The sequence below is a fragment of the Nannospalax galili genome, unplaced genomic scaffold, assembly GCF_000622305.1.
Source record: "Nannospalax galili isolate Female #2095 unplaced genomic scaffold, S.galili_v1.0 scaffold1358, whole genome shotgun sequence".
Taxonomy (NCBI): Eukaryota; Metazoa; Chordata; class Mammalia; order Rodentia; family Spalacidae; genus Nannospalax; species Nannospalax galili.
The window spans coordinates 114663-124680 of NW_008341169.1; the positions used below are offsets into that span (position 1 = coordinate 114663).

General features: G+C 39.1%; 1 pseudogene; it reads right to left on the reverse strand.

Annotated features, from left to right (window-relative positions):
• Positions 1–882: 882 nt before the first annotated feature.
• On the reverse strand, positions 883–1263 carry LOC115070985 (annotated as a pseudogene).
• Positions 1264–10018: the final 8755 nt, after the last annotated feature.

The following is a 10018-nucleotide window of genomic DNA, read 5'->3' on the forward strand; positions in this document are numbered from 1 at the left end:
AAAAAACCCCAAAACCAAAACTATACATCTCAAGAAAACAAAGAGCTCATTAAAAAATGGGCCATGGAACTCAACAGTGCGTTCTTAAAGAAGAATACAAATAGCTAGTAAATACCTTAAAAGACACTCAACATCCTTGGTCATCAGACATGAAAATTAAAAATTATATCTCACTCCAGTCAGAGTGGCCATTATTAACAATGCAAACGATGGATGTGGGCCCAAGCCTTTAATTCTAGCACTTGAGGCCAATCTGGTCTACATAGTGAATTCCAGGCTAGTCATGGCTATATAGTAAGACCCTGTCAAAAAATATAGATGGCAACAAATTCTGACAAGGATATGGGAAAAGGGAACTTTTATATGCTGTTGGAAAGTATGTAAACTTATGGGGTCACTTTAGAAAGCAATCTAGGGAGTTCTCAGAAAACTAGTAATGGAACTAACATGCGACTACTTACACTACTACTGGGCTGAAGTGTAGCATTAAAGAAAGACAAACTCCTGGAGTGTTTAACCAAGAGTGAGCTTGATCTGTTCTGAAGTATTCTTATTTCTGTCAGAAATGTTGATTTTTTTTTAAAGAAAGGGCATTCTCCTGTATTTATTAATCAGCATATCCAGAATGTTTTAGGTAAAGAATTAGAACTTTATCTTAAAAAAATTCTTTACTCAACTTTTTTTCACCTCTCCTTCAACAGTGTTTGATAAAGGCTCACATTCCCAGTGGAGGTCTTGAACAAGGAAAGATGGTCCTACTGGGGTATGTTGTATGTACATACAGAGAGAAAATTTAGAAATAATAACAAAACGTCACAAGACAATGTCCATCCTGTCGCAGGCTGCATTCCTGGCGTCCCATTTGACAAGGGCAGCCCACCCTCACCTGGGACCTGCGCCTTTCCTGTTTCTTTCTCTGTTCAAGGCCATGTTATGCAGGAATAGGAAGACCTGCCACCATGCTCAGTCTCGGTTCTGTTGGTATTGTGGCGTACAGAGTCTGTGGAACCGGTCTGCAAAGCCCTGAAGCTTGTCACACCACAAGGCAGCATGAAAGCTGGCTTGGGGAGACTAGACTGCAGGTCTGAGTGGCCTTGTCTTCCTGGCTGATGGCCTGGAGCCCAGGGCCACAGCATTTGTGAAAAGGAAGAGCTAGCTGAGGGGGCAATCCTGCTGGCTCTGGTCAGCAGAGAGAAAACTCCCAGGCTGTGTCCCTGGCTCCCCCTCTTCTGGCTGAAACACATCATCTTCCAGCTCCTCCATACCCTGAGGTGCTCCATTTCTCCGGAGTGATCCAGCAATGAGTCTCAACCTCCGAGTTGCGATGCCAGGGCTCTACACCAGGGTCCAGCATGACGAGCACTCTGGGGCTTGGTGCTCAGACTCAATTGAGAAGGGGACGGGGAGAGTCAAGCGGGCTGCGGCGGGAGGCGGGTGGAGTGGGCTAGGGCAGCAGAGGCTGCAGGCAGGAGCTGGCACAGGAGAAGACTACCGTACAGCCCTTATTGTTTCCAAAAGCCTTAACCAGATTGTACAAAGGAAGTTGCCTTTTTCTCTGACCTCTACTGACCCACGAAAGCATACAAAACTAAACTGTTATCACCCTACCTCTACATTATTGTGAGTAATCCATTACTTCCAATATCACCGCTTTTGAGCCATGATATTAGTGTTACACATACGAGTCAGGGGAAAGGAAAGGTCGTGAGGAAGAAATAGGAAACATAGTGTAAGATTAAAACTATAATCAGCTTAGCTTATAGACTTGATTATATGGGGAGATAAAAGTCTAGTAAGATTTTTTACATTGTCTTCCTAAAGACTAGTTTTTTAAGCAAGTTGTTTGCACAGTATGAAGGCAGATTAAATGCACAGAGTTAAATAATCCGAAAGCATATGACTAACTTGGTTGCAAGGCTAGGTAAAATTTCAACCTAATTGACCACATACCCAAAAGAACTCTATGTCTTAATACAGAGATGCTTGCACATTCATGTTTATTGCTGTCCTATTCACAATAGCTAGAAAATGAAATTAGCCTCCTATCACCCAATGGATAGATTATGACAACGTGATACATTTGAACAATGGAATTTGATCCAGCTGTAAAGAAAATGAAATTATAAAATTTGTAGGTAAATGGAACTGAAACAAATTACACTGAGTGAGGTCAGCAAGGCCCAGCAAGACAAAGCCACATGGTCTCGCTCATATGTGGATCCTAGCTTCAAATATCTAGTGATATGTGTTTAACTTGGAGTGCTTGTGCAAGGCAGTTAGCTAGAAAGGAACCATTGGAGACAGGGTCCTTAAAAGGAATAGAACAGTAGAATAAAGGAAAAATGAAGATAGAGAAGGGGGTCACTAGAGGTAAAAAGTTTAAAGCAGGGAAATGAATTGGGGAGGGGTGAATGTGGGGAATAGTTAACCCAAATAAAGGGTCTATGAAAAGTCATATAGAAATCTAGTATGTTGTAACGCAATTAAATATAAAATAATAGTAAAAATATTATAAGGACGATACCTTGAAAGGATAGGTAATGCTGCTGCTAGAAGCCATGGATTACTAAACAAAAAATCTAAGTATCAGATATTGGTTATCTCCATATGAGTTATGGACAGGAAGGTCCTAGAGCCCCTCCCCAAATAAAGGGTCTTAACATTTCTCTTAGATGCAAACCAGAATTAAATGGTAAGACACTGTTGCTAAGGACACAGGTCTTGGTTGTAAAATATAGATAAATTAAGCTGGCATTTAACTTTAAACTTCTTCTTTATGGGCTAGCTTTCACAGTCCCAGAAGGTGCTATGCAGGGTGTTGGCGTCAAGTGGCAATAGTGATCTTACTCAGCTGTGAACCCTTTCAAATTCAATGCCAACATGAAGGGCAAGATGCACCCATTTGTTTAGTAGAGGCATGACTATTATAGAGCTATCCAACTGCTTTCTGATTGGGTCTGAAGTTTGCTCCACAAGATGGACCCTACACCTGGTCCTGCAAATTCTGTGACAAACACATAGCTAGGGAAGTCATAGGAGAAACTTATTACTATTGTTTAGATAAATTAATATAGCATCAAACTTTAAATATTTATGTCTATGCCCATAAACAAATACTACTCGCACCCTTGAGCAGAGAAGCCTTTCTCTGCTGTGAACAGTGATGAATGCAGTCACCCATGGCTGTTAAAGGTGCTGAACCTAAGTGGCACCTGAGATTTCAGCCTCAAACAACATGTTTATATTGGTTCTTCTATAGCTCAGGGAACATAGTAGAAGACGAGGTAGAAAGAATGTAAGAGCTAGAAGACAGGAAGAAGGACCATGTTCTTGGCATGCCACAGATACTGGACTCATGATTGTATAGAAGCTCTGGTTACCCACGGTGAGCCTGCCCAAGACTGATCTTGTTGATAATAAGTCATGGATAGGAGAAGAAATCATGTGACCCTACCCCAGCCCAGTCAACTACTTTTTGGTTACTGATAAATTCTAGGAGGGGGAAAGTCATTGTCTTCAGTTATGTATCCACTGTTGAGTCCACTAAGCTTCAATGCATGGTTCTGAGCCAGTTGTCACACAGACAGCCCTGGTTAAACTCAGTGACTCATAAAGCATGATAAAAAGACATGAATTTGGAAAAGAGATTGGGAGGGTAAAGATATTGAGAGATACAGGAGAGAAATAAAAGAAAGTGGGGGTGTGAGTAATGTGAATGCATTATATGCACACATGAAATTGTCAAAAAGATTTAATTAATGAAAATAAGTAAAAATTAAAAGTGGAATTTGGAAGAGGAAGTAAAATATAAATAGCTAAGCAAATTTTGCTATATTCCTATGATAGAATAGTACTTACCAATAAAAATGACAAGTTAGAAAAATATTCAGAAATGTACAGGTCAGTATATATAATTTACATTTATCTTTATGAGACCTAAAAACAGGCAATACTAATCTAGACTGAAATATAATTCTGGAAGATGCCTTGATGGGAATCAGGGCATGATGGAAGACACTGGTGTGACAGATATATTGTGTATGTGTCAACATGAATATTGTTTCCTGTTGCACTAAATTTTCCCCTTTCCCTTTCTTGGGTGGCCTGTGCGTGTGCCCTCTGAGGCCCCAGGGCTCACAGACTAACATAAGACTTTTTTACAAAGAAACAGCTTCTCAGGACCCATACATCATTCAAGTGCCATCCGCAGTATCCATTAGCGTTCACACATTGAGCCCACTGTCCTAAGTGTCCCATCATGTGTCCATACCCCACGGAACACTGCAGTCCACCCCATCAGCCCCACACATACTTTTCTCAATTCCAATCTTGTCACTGTACTCACTCTCCACAGCTAAGTCTCTGCAGCTAACTCTCTGTCTCTCAGGCAGCTCCACCCCTATTCCCAGGTTGCTCCTGTCTGGTTTACACTTTTCATAGGAATGAATAATTTGGGGGCTACACTCAACTTCTTTCCTCTGGCTCTTACAAACTTTCCTCCATTTCTTCCATGAATTTCCCTGAGCCTTGGAGGGGGTGACAGGTGAAGGGCAATATCTCTTGTATCATGGCAAGATAGTAGTTTCTTGGGCCTCCTCATCGTTCATTGTCAAGATCTGGCTGCTGATCTTCTCAGTAGTGTTTCCCCTACTATGAGGACAAATGGAAGGAAGCAGACATATCTAAACAAACATGAATATAAATACAAAGGTCTAGAAGATATCCCAGTAGGTATACCATATTCATTAAAGAGTATAATTGCAACTGTTTCCCTGCTGGGGCCTGTAACCTTCCCTGACACAGGGGGTTGGCCTGGTCTGCAGTACTAGATGTATGTTCCACCTCCGGGAGTGGGCCTTATCCAATTAGAAATTTGTCAGTTTTATGTATGTTAGTTGAGCCATTATTGCACTAGCAGGGATTGCTTGGCATGTCCTTAGTGTGCAGCACGCAGGGTCCATTGTTGAATAAAATCATAGGGGATGCTTTCTTCCCCAGCCATCTGCATAGCACCTTCTGGCACTGTGAAAGCCATCCATCCAGTGGCATGGAGATTTTGGTGTAGTCTCAGCTCCATCTCTTCTTCTCTGTGCTCACATCATGCAGTGTCTTCAACAACATGGCCTTACTGACCTTTCTAGTGTACAACAGACATTAGTGGCAATAGCCTTAGTGAATTTGAGGACCTCTAGGATCTCTCTCTGACCAACAGCTCATGGGGTGGGGAGTACTCCTGGTACTGTAATTTTTCTTAACAGTATGGTTTTGGGAGCTTCTGTTTTTATCTTACCCATTCATAAAACTCCAGCTATAGTTGGCCTTTGCTTCTTCAAGTATCTTTCAAATGGGTTTCACATCTGTAAAATACTCAAAACTTAACATCATATATTAAATCAATAATAGACAAGGTCAAATACAGCATGGAAAGGTTTTATCCATTCATATTAACTGCTTTCTCCATAGATCTTTGTTAGGTACCATTGTCCCTCTTTTATAGTCCTCTAGCTCTTGATAATCATGGGAGCCTCCCTTGGTGATGACCATGCATCTTTAATGCCTTGAACTAGCCATCCCATTAAGGACTGCTCCCCCCTGCACTGGCCTAGGTTGAACAGTTTATGTGTCCCTTTTTTATAGTCCTCTAGCCCTTGATAATCATGGGAGCCTCCCTTGGTGATGACCATGCATCTTTAATGCCTTGAACTAGCCATCCCATTAAGGACTGCTCCCCCCTGCACTGGCCTAGGTTGAACAGTTTATGTTGCAAGAATGGACGGGTTGTTAACTATAACTCAGCTGTGAAGCTGCTGAAGGACTTCGACTGACATTATTTGCTCCCATGTCCCATACTCACATGATCCACATGGCAAGGGCTCTTTGCTTGCTTGTAAGTTTTCCTAGTTTCAACAGCTCGGATGTGGAGTATTTCCTAGCTACAGTACTGTTAGCTTTTACCTCTTTCTGTATCAAAGGTTGAATCTGAGGGGCAGGTTTTGATACTTTTATTTTTAGGTCTTGTTTTTTTTCACTACTATCCAGCATTTTTCCTGGGTCTTTGGACCCCTGGTCTCCTAACCTTATATAAGTTAAAATCTTCTGTTTTTGTTTTTGTTTTTGTTTTTTGTTTTTTTTTCCTCTCTCAATCTCTGAGGCTGAAACTGAATTTGCCAGGACCTCCCTAGCCTTTTCAACTTCCTCTGTCTTGGACAAACCTTTTATTATGCAAAGTGGCCACACCCCATCTCTGGGTTCCTCTCTTGCTTGTAAGACTTTTTCCAGGCTCTCTATAATCTTTAAGTTTTCAGATCCATGTGGAGGCAGACTCCATTATTTTAGCAATTGAGATATTTCCCCACATTTACAGCACAGCTGTGTCCCTGGGATTTTCCTCTTTGATTCCATCTGCATCTGTGTGGACTGCATCATTCTAATTACATATTTCATAACATAGGGAAGCATAGCTAGCCCTCTTAAGCCTATGGGATTTGGCCCCTCTCTCCCCTGGGTCCTGTCAGTTTCTCCTGGATGTGTAGTATTACCTCACAGGACTCCTTGTGGCATCCATCTCCGCCCTTCTGGATTTGGGAATCTGAACTGGGCTCCCTTTTGATGGGCTCACCAGATGGTGCTGTAACCTCGCAGCTTTCCCAGGCCCACAACCCCTAGTTCTACCAGGACTCTTGCAGTTCCTCTATCCAGCCATACTACACCAATTTGTTGCACTAAATTTCCCCTTTTCCCCTCTTGGGAGGCTCTCATGCGTGCCCACTGAGGTCCCAGGGCTCACAGAGTAACATAAGACATTTTTAGTTTGAGTTTTGTACCATTTTATGATTTTGGGAGGGAGTGACTTGAAAGAAACAGCTTCTTAGGACCCATGCATCATTCAAGCCCTGCCCACAGTATCCTTTAGCATTCACACACTGCTTCCATGGTTCTTAAGTGTCCCATCACGTGTCCATACGCCAAAGGATGCTGCAGTTCGCCCCAAAGGCCCCACACACTCTTTTTTTTCTATTGCAATCTTGCCACCATTACTCACTCCCCACAGCTAAGTCTCTGCAGCCAACTCTCCGCTGCTCGCTCTCCATCTCCTGGGCAACTCCACCCCTCTTCCCAGCGTGCTCCTTGTCTTGCCCCTAGCTGGCTTAGACTTTTCAGAGGAATGAGTAATTTTTGGGCTACATTCCTATAAATCATATGCAGTTGTATAACTTAATCAAAATGAAGGCCTATATATACATTTTATTCATTTAAAATGTATCAATGGAAAAAAAGAACTTTAAAGAACTATTACTAGGTTTTACCACTTTAAAGAACTACTACTAGGTTTTTCTACTTTAAAGAACTACTACTAGGTTTTTTTATTGCTTTAAGTGCTTATATTAGAAAAGAAGTATTGGAAAATATGTTTTCTGCTTAAGACATTATAAAGCTTATAATGTAAACATTTAATGGACAGACACAAAGTAAAGCCTAAGCATAGGAATCATAATGAGTTAAAAGGAAAGAAAAATACCACAAGAAACTAAAGAAGTCTATAATTCATAATTCTAATGGTCTAAGAATGATGCTGAACCCTTTGCAAAAGCTAACAAACTCAAAGAAGAACACATAAAGAACGGTTTCAGGAATGAAAAAGAGGATATCAAATATTGATAAAATAGATTTTGAAAATATAAAATAATTTATGAAGAAATTTATAAAAAATGAAATGAAATAGTTTAAAATATGTAAAGGTTTGATAGTTGCCCACATTGACTGAAGTTGATCATAACATAAACCTTTGATATATTAATTAAATTAACTGATAAGATAATATTAAAATGTATTAATACAATGTGATTCAATCAGTAATGTTAATATTGTTCTAAAAATAAAATCACAGGCTCAGATGATGTTTCATGCAAGTTCTGTCAAACACTGGGAACAGTTTGTTCCAATCTTGTACAAACTGAGAATACTGTAGGAGGTCACATTCTCCAATCACATTGGGACACTAACATAACACTGATACATTCCAGAAAAAAAGGCAGCAGAAAAGAAAATTATCAATTATATCAAGCATAAACACTCAAACAAATACTCTAGTTAACTTGTTACCTAATTTTATTCAACAGTGTACAAAAAAAAAACCCTGATGATGATTAAGTTGTTTTAAGCCTAGAAATAGGATGATTTAGCTTTGGAAAAATCATGCCATACTCTATAAATTGAAGAAGAAAATGGATGCTTAATAAATGAAGAAATGCTTACAATTAAATTTCAACTAACAACACAAAGAACAAAAAGCTGATAAGAAAATAGGAATGGGCATTTCCAAGGGGTTTTGAGAAAACTTTGAAGAAAGTGTTATATATACAATAGTAAAATATTAAAATAGCTTCCTTCAAAATCACATTCCAAGAAAGGACTCACTTTAATGTGTCCCCTCTACACTGAAATGGAAATCTTAAATAGTAAAGAAAATCAAGATAAAGAACTGAAGTTTCCACTTATTAAGTGAGAAAAAACAAAGCTAATTTATTATGATTCTTCATTTAAAAGCAAAATTAAGAAAGTTAGAAAAATATTGGGCATATAAGCAAAAATCCAGGTACAAAAATCATTGTTTTCTTTTTCTTTTTTTTTAAATTGAATTTTTGGAAATTTTTATGCAATATAGTTGATATAATTTTATACAATGTGTAGATTTTCAGTAGGACTTTGAACTAATCTGTTTCACTCTGTTTTTTCTTACCGTCCAAACCTTATTTATCTCTCCTCTCACTGCCCAGTATAACCCTCTGTATTGCCTCCCCAGTTAGAGTCTACCCTTTTCCTAGTTCCTGCTTAAGAACACCTTTTTCTACTAGCCCCCTTTCTTGAGCTCCCTCTTCCCTTTATCTTCATGATTCATTCCCACTTTCCTGGCTCCTGTAGCTACATCAGGATTTAACTTACATTTAGGGATCTGGTGCTAAAATCCAAAAATGAGAGAGAACGTATACCAATTGTTTTTCAAAGTCTGTGCTACTTTGCTTAGTAAAACAATTTCTAGTTTCACAAATTTACCTGCAGATTTCACAATTTCCTCTTTTTTTTTTAACTGCTCAATAGAACTCCATTGTGTAACTATACCATATTTTCACTATCCATTCATTTATTGAAGGACATTTGGGTTGTTTCAATTTCTTAGTTACCGTGAAAAGAGCAGCAACAAACATGGCTATGCAAACATCTCTGTAGTAGGATGAGTCTGTTGGGTATATGCTAAAGAGTAATATGACCAGATCATTTGCTAGATTTATTTTTGGTTGAAACCTTATTTTTTTGATTAATTGCCTTGGGGCTGGAGAACTGGCTGCTCTAGCAGAGGACTCATGTCCAGTTCCCAGTACCCATATGGAGGCTAACAACCATCTGTAATTCCAGTTCCAGAGGATTCAACACTGTCTTCTGGCCGCCACAAGCATTGTATGACACAAGGGTACTTATTTTTTAAGCAGGCAAAACACTCATACACATAAAATAAAAATAAAAATGAGTAAATAATTTAATAGAAATTAATCGCTTATACCAAAAATATGTAAATTTAATTTAAAGTCAGATATCACTTTAAGTTAGCCCTTTGGAGGTAGAGGTATGTGGATCTCTGTGATATCAAGACTAGCCTGGTCTAGATAGCAAGTTGCAGATCAGCTGGGGCTACAGGAAGACCCTGTCTCAAAATCAAAACGAACAAAAATTAGCTACCATTTAAAATAGGAAGCAGTAAATAATGTACTTAAGAACAGATTTAATGAAAGATGTACAAAGTTTGATGTAGAAGGATATAAATAGCTCTTTAAATGGAGAAATAAGTAGCAAACTAAATGAAAGGACACAGTATATTTGTGGAAAGAAATCTGTCATTCATCCATTCATTAAATTTTAGATTCAATCAATATTACAGAATTAGACAGAACTTGAAAATTTTCACTCTAAACAATTACAGTTTAGAACACTAAAGGACTAAGATTGGTTAAAGCCCTGATGT